The 13,777-nt window shown below is 37.2% G+C and overlaps 1 protein-coding gene across 4 annotated transcripts in view; it reads left to right on the top strand.

The window, feature by feature from the left end:
• LOC117195387 (teneurin-2-like) overlaps nucleotides 1-13,777 on the top strand; it is a 739,625-nt gene that overhangs the window by 10,082 nt on the left and 715,766 nt on the right. For all 4 annotated transcript variants that reach the window (XR_007476209.1, XM_033432121.2, XM_033432125.2 and 1 more), the window contains exon 2: nucleotides 7,314-7,383. The gene's annotated coding sequence lies outside the window, so the exon portion shown is untranslated. The remainder of the gene's footprint in view (nucleotides 1-7,313; nucleotides 7,384-13,777) is intronic.

The raw sequence follows: 13,777 nt of genomic DNA, 5'->3' as shown, positions 1-13,777 counted from the left end.
CCCCACTTACACCAATGGACAGATCATCCAAACAGGAAATAAATAAGGAAACACAAGCTTTAAATGACAGACCAGATAGATTTAATTGATATTTATAGAACATTCCACCTGAAAGTGGCAGAATACACTTTCTTCTCAAGTACACATGGAACATTCTCTAGGATAGATTACATCTTGCATCACAAATCAAGCCTCAGAAAGTTTAAGAAAATTGAAATTGTATCAAGCATCTTTTCTGACCACAACGCTATGAGATTGGAAATCAATTACAGGAAAAAAAAAAAACTGTAAAAGTCACAAATACATGGAGGCTAAACAGTGTGCTACTAAATAACCGAGAGATCACTGAAGAAATCAAAGAAGAAATTTAAAAAATACATGGAAACAGATGAAACAGATGACAACAAAAATACAACAACCCAAAACCTATGGGACAGAGCAAAAGCAATTCTAACAGGGAAGTTTATAGCAATTCAACCTCACCTCAAGAAACAAGAAAAATATCAAATAAACAATCTAACCCTACAGCTAAAGCAACTAGAGAAAGAAAAACAAAGAAAACCCAAAATCAGTAGAAGGAAAGAAATAATAAAGATCTGAGCAGAAATAAATGAAATAGAAACTAAGAAAACAGTAGCAAATACCAATAAAACTAAAAGCTGGTTCTTTGAGAAGATAAACAAAATGGATAAACCCTTAACCAGACTCATCAAGAAAAAAAGGGAGAGGACGCAAATCAATAAAGTTAGAAATGAAAAAGGAGAAAGCACAACTGACACTGCAGAAATACAAAGGATTATAAGAGCCTACTACAAACAGCTGTATGCCAATAAAATGGGCAACCACGAAGAAATGGACAAATTCTTAGAAAGGTACAATTTTCCAAGACTGAACCAGGATAATTAGAAAGTATAAACAGACCTATCACAAGTAATGAAATTGAAACGGTAATTTAAAATCTTCCAACAAAGAAAAGTCCAGGACCAGATGGCTTCACAGGAATTCTATCAAACATTTAGAGAAGAGCTAATGCCAGTCCTTCTCAAACTCTTCCAAAAAATTGCAGATAGAGGAACACTCCCAGATTCATTCTATGAAGCCATCATCACCCTGATACCAAAACCAGAGAAAGATACCACACACACAAAAATTATAGACCAATGTCACTGATGAACATAGATGCAAAAATCCTGAACAAGATACTAGCAAACAGAATCCAACACCGTATTGAAAGGATCCAACACCATGATCAAATGGGATTTATCCCAGGGATGCAAGGATGCTTCAATATGTGCAAATCAATCAGTGTGATACACCACATTAACAAATTAAGGAATAAAAATCATATGATCATCTCAATAGATGCACAAAAAACTTGACAAAATTCAACATCTATTTATGATAAAAACTCTGAAGAAAATGGGCATAGAGGGAGACTACCTCAACATAATAAAGGCCGTATATGACAAACCCACATCAAGCATCATACTGAATGCTGAAAAACTGAAAGCATCTCCACTAAGGTCAGGAACAAGACAAGGATGTCCACTCTTGCCACTCTTCTTCAACATAATTGTGGAAGTCCTAGCCATGGCAATCAGAGAAGAAAGAGAAATGAAAGGAATACAAGTTGGAAAAGAAGAAGTAAAACTGTTGCTGGTTGCAGATGATATGATACTATACATAGAAAATCCTAAAGATGCCACCAGCAAATTACTAGAACTAATCAATGAATTTGGTAAGGTTGCAGGATACCAAATTAATGCACAGAAATCTCTTGCATTCCTATACACTAACAACAAAAGCTCAGAAAGAGAAATTAAGGAAACAGTCCCATTTACCATCGGAACGAAAAGAATGAAATACCTAGGAATAAACCTACCTAAGGAGGCGAAAGACTTGTATTCAGAAAAATATAAAACACTGAAGGAAGAAATCTAAAATGACATAAACAGCTGGAGAAATATACCATGTTCTTGGAATGAAAGAATCAATATTGTGAAAATGACTATACTACCCAAAGCAATCTACACATTCAATGCAATCCCTATCAAACTACCAATGGCATTCTTCACAGAATTAGAACAAAATTTTTTGCAATTTGTATGGAAACACAAAAGACCCTGAATAGCCAAAGGAATCTTGAGAAAGAACAACGGAGCTTGAGGAATCAGGGTCCCTAACTTCAAACTATACTACAAAGCTACAGTAATCAAGACAGTATGGTACTGGCACAAAAACAGAAATATAGATCAGTGGAGCAGGATAGGAAGCCCAGAGTTAAACCCACGCACATATGGTCAACTAATCTATGACAAAGGAGGCAAGGATATACAATGGAGAAAAGACAGCCTCTTCAATAAGTGGTGCTGGGAAAACTGGACAGGTACATGTAAAAGAATGAAACTAGGACACTTCCTAACACCATACACAAAAATAGATTCAAAATGGATTAGAGACCTAAATATAAGACTGGACACTATAAAACTCTTAGAGGAAAACATAGTAAAAATGCTCTTTGACATAAACCACAGAAGGATCTTTTTTGACCAACCTCCTAGAGTAATGAAAATAAAAGCAAAAATAAATGGGACCTAATTAAACTTAAAAGCTTTTGTACAGCAAAGGAAACCATAAGCAAGATAAAAAGACAACCCGCAGAATGGGAGAAAATATTTGCAAATGAAACATCGGACAAAGGATTAATCTCCAAAATATACAAACAGCTCATACAGCTCAATATCAAAAAAAAAACAATCCCATTAAAAAATGGGTGGAAGACCTAAATAGACATTTCACCAAAGAAGACGTACTGATGGCCAAGAGGCACATGAAAGGATGCTCAACATCACTAATTATTGGAGAAATGCAAATCAGTATTACAATGAGGTATCACCTCACACTGGTCAGAATGGCCATTATCAAAAAATCTAGAAACAGTAAATGCTGGAAAGGGTGTGGTGAACAGGGAACCCTCCTGCACTGTTGGTGGGACTGTAAATTGATACAAGCACTATGGAGAACAGTATGGAGGTTCCTTAAAAAAATTAAAAGTAGAACTCCCATATGACCCAGCAATCCCACTGCTGGGCATATACCCTGAGAAAACCAAAATTCAAAAAGAGTCATGTACCACAATGTTCATTGCAGCACTGTTTACAATAGCCAGGACATGGAAGCAACCTAAGAGTCCATCGACAGATGAGTGGATTAAGAAGATGTGGCACATGTGTACAATGGAATATTACTCAGCCATATAAAGAAACGAAATTGAGTTATTTGTAGTGAGGTGGATGGACCTAGAGTCTGTCATACAGAGTGAAGTAAGTCAGAAAGAGAAAAACAAATACCGTACGCTAACACATATGTATGGAATAAAAAAAAATAATGGTACTGATGAACCTAGTGGCAGGGCAGGAATAAAGATGTAGACATAGAGAATGGACTTGAGGACATGGGGTCGGGGGAGAAGCTGGGGCGAAGTTAGTGTAGCATCGACATATATACACTACCAAATGTAAAATATCTAGTGGGAAGCAGCAGCATAGCACAGGGAGATCAGCTCGGTGTTTTGTGACCACCTAGAGGGGTGGGATAGGGAGGGTGGGAGGGAGGCCTAAGAGGGAGGGGATATGGGGATATATGTATGCATATGGCCGATTCACTGTTGTACAACAGAAACACAGTATTGTGAACCAATTATACTCCAATAAAGATCTATTTTTAAAAAGTTATATACATTTTGACCTTGATAAAATATAAAAATTCAATGCAAAACAAAACAACTTACACCTGAAACCTGAAACTCCTACAGTATAAAATTATTAACTGCAGGTATCTGTACTATACAACCACTGACAGCACTTGGGGGATTTTGTTTCTGTTTGTCAACTCACAACCTCCCAAGAAATTTATTGGTTCCAACAAAGATGGTTGTCGAGTCCCAGTGTTCATCTTAACTCCTCAGTCTGTTTTCTAACCCTGTCCCTGCAATCTAGGTTTGCCACCAGCAAGAGCAGGTGCCTTGGCTTTGTCAGTGTGACCACTAAGCTTCTTAGCATTTCATTTGTATTGTTGTGAAAATCCACCGCCTCCAATTTCTCCCTTTCTTACCCTTTGTATCTTAACGCCAGTGATGTTCTGTTTTTATAAGTGTCAGTGAATTCATTGGGACTTCCAAAGCCTCAATTCTAGTCATACGTTTTGGGGAAGATTGGTGACAATGCTTATTGCTCCTCTTTTGCTAATTCTTTTCACATTGATGGAAGAATGTCTGGAAAAAGATAAACTAATACATTAAGATGAGCCAAATAAGAAATTTTAAAAACTTTTGCTTATATTAAAATAGGATTCAGTAAATAGACTTTTAATTTACCACCATAAGAACGCTTTCTTGAGTTTCCACAACTTGATGCCTCACTAAGAGCTTTATATACATACACACACATGTATACATACATATGTGTATATATATGTATATATATAAAATAATGTATTATATTATCATTATGCTGTGTGTGTGTGTGTGTGTGTGTGTGTTTATAATGTAATGCATTATGTTATCATCAGAATTTCCTTTTTGGTAGCTAGGAACAATATCTGTCTCCCAGGGCTTTGCCACAGTACTGACATAATGCTTATTCAAAGAGCTTGGCACATGGGTAATACTCCAGTAGGTTACTATTGCTATGATTTTGATATACTGTTGTTTCTCTCATTCTTACTTGATAGATGAGGAACCTGTTTCACAGCAATTAACTTCCTTCAAAAAGTTCACCTAATATGACAAGATTCAGATTTGAATCAAAGAGTGAAATCCTGGTTTCTGGAACCATTTCCCTTCCACCTTCCACCTTGGCATTTTGATTGTTTTACTTTTTGTTTTGTTTCAGTGAGTCAGTCATATGCCTTCTTAAGTTCTGTGCCTTATGCATGCTGTGTTTCTTTCTTTTTTACTTTTCTTTCTTCCCCAAATCTACTCGTTTTTTTCCCTAGCACAACTGACTGCTTCTGTCCAGTGTACCTCCTGCAAGGGCGGGGAATGGGGAATGAGGTTAGGAAATAGCCTGTGAAGCGTTCTCTTTTCACACCTTGCCTCATTTCTCACCCCTTCTACTTATTGTAGATCTCTGCATTGATTTTCTCTATCATATGTGTCAAAAAGCATGTTTTCTTATCTAAGTTGCAATTGTGGAGAACATACTGTCTTAGAATTCTCTCAAATACATGATACATATTTTTATTGTTATTTTCATGTTTATCAGTAAAACTGGAAAATTAAATCCCATCGTCACAAGTGCCAGAGGACTTAGGGCCAGGACCTGGCTAAAGTGAATGAGGTGCCCAGGGTGCAAAATTTAAGGAGACCTGTCCTGTGAATGTCATGCAAGTGGAGAATCTCAGCACCTCTGAGCAAGGGCCTGCTTCCGATTTGCACTATAGCAGCTTCACTTGCTTCCCCTAAGCCCAGGCCCTAGAAGTATCTAGGCATTTTTTCTTAGAATCAGTTTCCTTAGATCATTCCTGGATTGAGAAGGAGGGCACTTTGTTACTTTGGCTTTTTCATAATAATGGGCTTAATTTACAGCCCTCTTGGAATTTGCTATGGCAGGATAACAAGTTTAAAATCAGACAGCGTGCTACCAAAGGCCAGGTGTTCAAAGTATAATAAACACCTCCCTAAAGATTAGAAGATGAATATTTAACTAGATGACTCCATTTGATTTCCTTCATTCATTTTTTATTATTTCAGTGAAAACCTTCTTGATAGAAATCACATTGACAGGATTTTAATATTTTCTGGTAAATGAAACCTGTCATTCTTATGAGTTTATCTCTTGACAGTAGTATTTGGTAAACTCTGGTGGCCAGTGATTTTCTCCCTAAATTAAGACTAAAGGAATTCCTTGCACCTTGAACATCAAGAGTACAAAATTTGTCCTGAGAGGTTGATGATTATGAGGAAACCAGTTGTATTAATTAGGTCCTGTTTGCAAAGAGCCTGATGATTTTTTTTTTTTTAATAGGAAAACAAAATAACCTCATCCATGGAAGTTTTAAGTGCTTAATTATTGTTATCTTCCTTTCAAAGGCAAAGAAAACTATCATGCCCATCAAAACAGTTTTATGCAGAGAGTTTCAGTTTCCTTCTTGAAAAACTAGGCCCAAGAAGTAAAGCTATCTAGAGCTGACATTCATTAAACATTAGCGGTTAGGACGGTTACTTTGGAAATAGGGGCCAACATATCTGTCTTTTTCCCCTGGGTTTATTTTACGATTATAGTTCCAGAAATGTAGTGAGAAGCATTTTAGAGCTCCAGTATCAGATTTTGCTAAGTATTTTCCAATGATCACAATTGACAGTTTTCATTCGATTGCCTATCAGAACTCAAAGAAAAGTCCCAAAGTTATGCAAAAGCCTGATAAAATCATCAGGTTTCTCTACTTGCGCATATCCCTAAATGTTGTCACCTTCATTTTCATGCTTATGCTTGGAGAGGGCCCAAATGTAATTCTGTTGTTGCTATTGTTTCTAACTTGTGTTACCAACATTAGGGAGATTCACAAGTATGTTTCTGTTGTTTGTTGTAAATTCTCTTAAGATTCTCATGTAAGATTGAACGCAATATAAAGGTGTACTCAGGGGATATCGACACAAAATAAGGTGTCCTGTTTTGCAGCTTTCATAATGCTTGTTTCATTGCGTTCCTTTGCGCTAGATTGAATTAAGTCTGAACCTAAGATAAATAATGACTTAATGATTATCTCTCTATAAATGATGAAATGTATACAGTCACCCAACAGAGAGACAAATAAATAGCTTGGGAGGAAAGCAAAACTATTAAAAGCTAGAGATGTGGTTTAAAAAAAAAAAATGTTAGTTTGTTTTTTTTAAGACATTTTTTTCTTTACTTTCCATATCATGTTTGTTAATGGTTATAGTGACAGGCATTGCATTTCAGAATCTGCTCAAATTCTCATGGAAGCAGCAACTGAGACAGAAGAAAACTGGCTCTATCGGGTTAATCTAGTATTTCCAAACTGAGTTTAGATCAAAAAAGAAACCCAAGATTTCCCAGTGAATCGGGATCTTGGTTTTATTAATGCAAAGCTCTTCCATCACCCACTCCGGCATGATGCTTCTGAAATGCAGAAACCTGTCAGTTCTGAGATAAACCTGTAATCCACATCTGTCCTTGGTGTTAGGTGGGCAGATCTTTTTGGTGTGGATATTTCTTGTCACTTATTCTCAGCACTACCTTTGTGTCTGAGGTAAGCTGATAGCTTTAGTCGATGCTCTTCGTGTCTTCCAGATTCAACAAGGACATCCAGACGGCTCTGTATGGTGTTTTGAGAGCAGCCCCCGTTGAAGCTCTTCTCCAGGTAATCCCCTGGAATGACAGCACGTGTGTCATAAACCAAAAGCCCACTTCTGGGTTCACGCAATCGAAGCATCTGTGAATGCTTGTTCCTAAGTGAATATGCAAATCAGCAGTAGCCTCATTTGGTATTTTTCTTGTTCACGGTCAGGATTCTAACCTTTCTTGCTGCTCACGTATATGGGGGGGAAAAGGCATGCCAAGAGCTGCTCCTCCCTCCTCCCAGGCTAAGTTAGTTATCCAGGGCCTCATTATGCTCTCAGTTTATCACTTATCATAATTCTCCTACTCCTTGATTTCATCTCTAGGCCAGGAGCTTCTTACTGATAAAGATGGTGCCTTAATCATTTTGTAACCCCCAGGGCCTGACATGTAGGTGCTTAAAGAAAGTTGGTTAAGTGATTGAATGAACTGATAACAAAAAACTTGAAAAAAATTATACTGATATCCATACACATCATAAAGTCCACCGTCTATGCCTCCATCAAGTTTCGATTTTATATGTTTACATTCTTCATTGGTGTGGTCTTGCTTTCCAGCTAAGCAACCATCCTGACTTGGCTATTCTGTTAAATGCGCACATGACCATGTGCCCTTTTCATTTGTTGTATATATTATTACACCTTTGCACAGGAGAAAGAATGTTCATATTGGAGGGGAGACTTGACGTGTTCTAATGAGGCTGTCTCAGAGCTGGTGGTTCTTACCCTGAGAGTTCTTCCTGTCACCCAGTGTGTTTCAATCGAAGTGTTAGCCAGTTGGTGAATGAGATTTTGGAAAAGTTCCAAGCTGTAGTTCATTTTGTGCTTTTTCGAAGCTCAACTGTCTTTGCTGTCTTCATGGATGCCTTTTCTCTCTTTAGTACGTGGTTTGTTTTGCTTTTTTGAATATCTAACCTTATTTACAGTTTTCTTTCATAAAATAGAAACGTAATATAATATCGAGGCACATTACACTAGACTTGTTCAAAGGTTTTAAAAAGGCAATGAGATAACATATGTAACAACACTCTGAAAACTAAAGAATCCTACAACTAAAAGGAATTTACCATTGTTTATTGTCATTCATTTTACTTTTTAAAAAACATGGGAATGTCTGACTTTTGAACCTGTGACATGAGACAATTTTGTATTTTTTTTGTGGAGTTTTTGGTCTTTTTTGTTTTTCTTATAAGATGGCTTGTTTGTGTGTATGTATATATGTGTGCTTTCTAGAGATTTCCAGGGTTTTTTCTTTCTTTTCATTTCTTTCACTTTGGTTTTGCTTTTTCATGCCTACAGAGAATAAACTCTATGATAAAGCTGATACTTCAACTCTAAAACTGACAAGTCTGTGGGATTTGGGGAGGAGGGGTTAGGAAAAAGAACAAGCTGAGGAGAAATTAAATAGTTCCCAAAGAGAGTTTTACTTACTGCAATATAATCCCAAAGGAAATTGCTATAATGTAAAAGACTTGGAATAAGAACTCTTGATATTAGGTACATGTAAGCTATGGTCAGAGGAGCTAAGAAATTTATGAGTTGCAGATCATCTCAGTTGCTGTGTTTGAAGACATTTCATTGGTGAATTCTGAAATGGAGTCTTCTGTTGGGTAGATACTTTGGCAGCCTCAGTAGTATTGATCCATTGAAGACAAAGAGGAAAATGTTCTGATCGGTATGCTAAGAGTTTGCTTCCTGGGGAAGGTAGGCAGTCTTATGCTTCCTAACTTTTCATTGCAATTGCAAAGCCCACCTAGGAAGACAGAGGTTTGAATTATTAAAGAAACTGAGTTTTCTAGCCATGAAGCAGAATTTCCAATATTCTGCAAATTTTATAACACATTGTTTGAAAATAAACATTTTCCCATCATGTTTAGAGACAGAATGAAAGATAATTCACTCGAGTGAGAAAAGTTAGCCATGATGCTAAAATTCAGTTGAATATATTAAAGGTGTAACTTGGGTTTTAGACACTTTTCTTAAGAATTGGTGATTTATAATTTGAACAGCTGGCCTGCTGTTTGACATTATGTCAATCCCAAAATAATCTGTGGGGAAAATTAATGTTGTTATTAATACTTTAAATCTTTTTGTCTAGATAAGCTGGTATAATAATAATTAAGCTTTCAACTCATACATGATTTTTTTTCCTTAAAACATCCTATTTTTGTGTTATGGCATAAATTAAATCTTTTTTTAAACAAAAGAATAAAGCATGGTATATAGCATGGGGGAATAAGCATTTCACTTCTTTCCTGGATGACAGTCTAGCTAGTAGCTAAGTAAGGGTGAGTGTTTTAGAGCAATACAGGCTTGAGATGAAATCTGTGTTGACCATTTTTCTAACTGTAAAACACTGCCCAGCCATTTAACATAGTCAGGTTATAGTTTCTTAACCTGTAAAGTGAGAAGTATAATAGAAACCATCTTTTGACCTTGTTATCATGATTAAATCAGGAAATAGATGGTAAACGGAGTAGTGTCTGGAACGCAATAGATACTTTAAATATGTTGGATGTTCATTTATTCCAGTAACTCTATGAAAGATACAGTGAAAAAAGGTAGAAATTTGTTTGACTCAAATGCTGTGGGCTTCTGCTGAGTTCGTAAGATATATCCAAAGTAGAACCTTTTATTTGTGTGATGACAAGTCTGTAAATATATTTTGATCCCAATGTTCTTTGGATTTGTAGTGAGGCCTGGCAGTACATAAGTTCCAAGAGAAGTAGAAGTGTGACGAGGTCTTCTTTCTGCTTTGACTGAAGTGCTCATTAGTGCCTGCTAATGAGAAAAGCTTAGGTCAGAAGCCAAAAGAGTACTACTCTTTTGGTAAGAAATGGGAGAGGTCAAAAAGCCAAGGTCAAAAATCAGGGATCAGGGTGAAATCGTGACTGTGGATAACCTAGTGTCAAGAATCAGGTGGCCACAAGCAGAAGGTACACTCTCTGATGGGGAAAAGAAATGAACACAAATTGTCACAGTTGGAATGAATTAAAACAGTGTGTTCCTTGACATCAATCAGAATATCATTAGAAGAATTTCCTTTGTAGTTCCAGTAAAAAGTTAATCTGAAGCATGCACTTTTTTTTGATGCCAGATAATAGACAAATATTGCTTTCAAAGCAATATGCCTATATATAAATATGAAAATATTTGCCTGATGGAATGGGAATTAAGGATAGGCTCATGTTACAAGTTATAGTTAGTATCAAAAGCACCTTTGTGAAGCTAGGTATTCTACTTGTGATGCCATGTATGAACAAATGCCTCAGTTCATGTTTGGGTTTGATTTGCTCATTTATTCATCCACTCATTTATTCATACATTTTTTACTTATTTTGTTTCTGTTAGATAACTTGATCATGCCATAATATTTTTCTGGCAAATGTTTCATTTTCACTTCAGTATGTTGACATGTTTGTTCTGCTTTCTTTAATTTATCCCTTGTAGCCAAAACAGAGACACTTTCTCTGTTTACAGAGCCATGTGATCACTGGTGATCAGGGTATATTTTCCTGCTATCATGCTTGCCCCTCTGCAGTGCAGTTCTTCTACATCAAACATTTGGAGTGATCCTTGTGAAATATGTCATTCCCCTGCCTGAAACTCTTTATTCACTTCCCCTTGGTCTCAGAAGAAAATCTAACCTCTTCACCTGGACCTAAACAGCCCTGCATAACTTGCTTAGCCCTCCAGCCCCCTGACACACCTCTCTCCTGCTCGCTCACCACTCTCCAGCCAATGTGAGCTGCTTCTTTTCCTGGAATATCCCAGCCCTTCTTCACCCTGAGATTTCTATGTCTGGCATCTCTTTGTCTATGCCTCACCAGAGGGCACTTGTCCTCATCCTTCAGGTCTCAGTTCAAATATTACCTAATTAGAGAGGGCTTTTTTTTTTTTTTTTTTTTTTGCGGTACGCGGGCCTCTCACTGTTGTGGCCTCTCCCGTTGTGGAGCACAGGCTCCGGACATGCAGGCTCAGCGGCCATGGCTCACAGGCCTAGCCGTTCCGCGGCATGTGGGATCTTCCTGGACCGGGGCACGAACCCATGTCCCCTGCATCGGCAGGCGGACTCTCAACCACTGCGCCACCAGGGAAGCCCGAGAGGGCTTTTTTGACCAACATATGTTGTTCTGTCATCAATCCATTTATTATCGTTAGAGCATTTACACAATCTACCATTTTTGTTTATTGATTTAATTACATTACTATGATCTCTTTTGACCCCATTAACATATATATCCTTCATAAGATTAAAGACTTTTTCTGTCTTGATTGTGATTCTATCCCCTTTTATCTGTCTTGATTGTGATTCTATCCACTGGAACCAGGGAAAAAAAAAAAAGTTTAGCAGTTGGTAGCTGCTCAATAATATTTTTTAACAAATAATACGTCATAACTTACGATCTTGTCACTGTCATAGTTCATGATCTTCCTTTGTGCTTTGAGTTACTCAATGTTTATTGAGGACTTAGCATATGAAAGGCACTTAGACCTTGGGGAACTACAGATTAGTAAAGACTCGTTTCCTTCCTTCTGTGATAGGGCTAACAAATAGGATGTTGCTTGCTTTGGTGAATTCCTGGATTGCTATGTGTAGAAAGATTCTGGAGTTATGTCTCAACAACAGTAAAGAATGCCAGCAGCACAGTATAGAGAAGAGGAAATACTCATGTCATAGATTGGCCATTCCTAATTAACAGAATCAGTACACTTTCAAAACACCTTTGTTATGGAAAAAAAGTGGCTTTTTTAAGTCCCTCTTACGTGCCATGTTACCTTTAGCTGTGGAACTTTTTTGCACAGGCTGAAATCACCCGACTCCTGTCCACTTCCTGCCCCTCTTCATGGCCCCTTTACCTAGTAGTCATGTTACATATCTCAGCAAAGAGCTCTCCTTCAGGGATTCGTCCTCTGACTGCCTCTCTGCCTTCCGCTGACTAGGCTAATTCTTCTGCCCTACATTTTTCTGGCCCCCTGGACTTCTGTGTGTAGCACTTAGCGTTGTCATTGTATGTGGATCAGTGTCCTTAGTAGATTAATGTCTGTCTCTCACACTGGACTCTGAACTCCATGAGGACAAGACTTTGTTTTGCTCACTATTTCCAATACCAGCCACCTGAGATTACCCTGTGTTTCCTTTGGAAACTCCCTGTTAATACAATATTATTGCTGATTCCAAAACACTGTATCTAATACGACATTTTTTTTTTAACATCGCCCTTAATGATTTTGATACATTCTCACTGCTAGGGTTTTGTGCTTGTATCTAGAGATGATTATTTCATCAAGTATACAGTTTTTAAAAATATGACAATAAATGATTATGAAACAGAGAACTACAACCGTAGGTATTTGTACCACACAGAAACGGGTAGAACTTTCTCAGCCTAATCAAATCTCACCTCTTCAGCTTAGCATCATTCAACTACTTTTGCCTACATTATTCATCACCATTTCCAAATTTCTTTCATGTGTTATATCATGGAGGTTAGCAATTAGAACATTCCTTCTCCAGATAGAGAACACAGTGTAAACAAACTTTTCTTCCCCCCTCAGGATGCCTTGTGTCCTCTCTCCCCAAAACCTCTTAGGAAAAAAAAAAAAATGAGTGACTTGCTTCACTTGTTAGCTGATTTTGCTCATTTTTTAAAAACAAGCTCCAAAAGCCCCTTACCACTTGCTTTTTAAAAGGTAAAGATGTGAAATGAACTAGATACTTAACACTTTCAGAGCCCGCGACTTAATGTTTATAACCTTGAGGTTGCCTTTGATCCTAAATCAGCTTTTAATTACTATTGTAGTTACATTGGTGAAAAAAATAATTCTATTATTTCCAGAACACAGCAAGGATATGACCAATACTATCTAACGAGTACAGTTATTTTAAGGCTTTTATTACTAATTATAGTTGGTTTATTTTAATTCATTGTTCACTGGCCTCCTAGGCTATTAAGGTTCTATTCAGCATTACAGCTGCTACTGCAGCTGCTATTCCTCTGAGATTCCATGACTCCAGGAGAGTAGCAGGGTTCCTGTTTGCAAGAGGGTGTAATTGGGCTCAAGGGAGATACTTAACTTGGTGTCCTATGGAATGTGTTACAAGAGGATGCATTATTCCCAACTCTAAGAAGAGGATAGGAATGTAAAGAGAATGGTACATGAACTCTTTAACCATTACAAACTGACAGAAGCAACAATGAAACCAACCATTCAATTATCTATCTACTTATTCAGGTAGCTAGCTACAGCCAATTGTCACTTTGTACTAGATTTCACTTTATAATTTTTTCCTAACTGCTCAATTCTCAGACCACCCTCATTTCCCTTTTGCAAACAAAAAAAGTAGTAGGTATTTTAACATTCCTATGCAATTCATTTATTCAACAAACATTATTGAGCACCTACTATGTGCCT

The sequence above is a fragment of the Orcinus orca genome, chromosome 3 (assembly GCF_937001465.1).
Source record: "Orcinus orca chromosome 3, mOrcOrc1.1, whole genome shotgun sequence".
Classification (NCBI taxonomy): Eukaryota; Metazoa; Chordata; class Mammalia; order Artiodactyla; family Delphinidae; genus Orcinus; species Orcinus orca.
The sequence above is the reverse complement of the archived record's forward strand: the minus strand, read 5'-3'. Positions and strand labels throughout refer to the sequence as shown.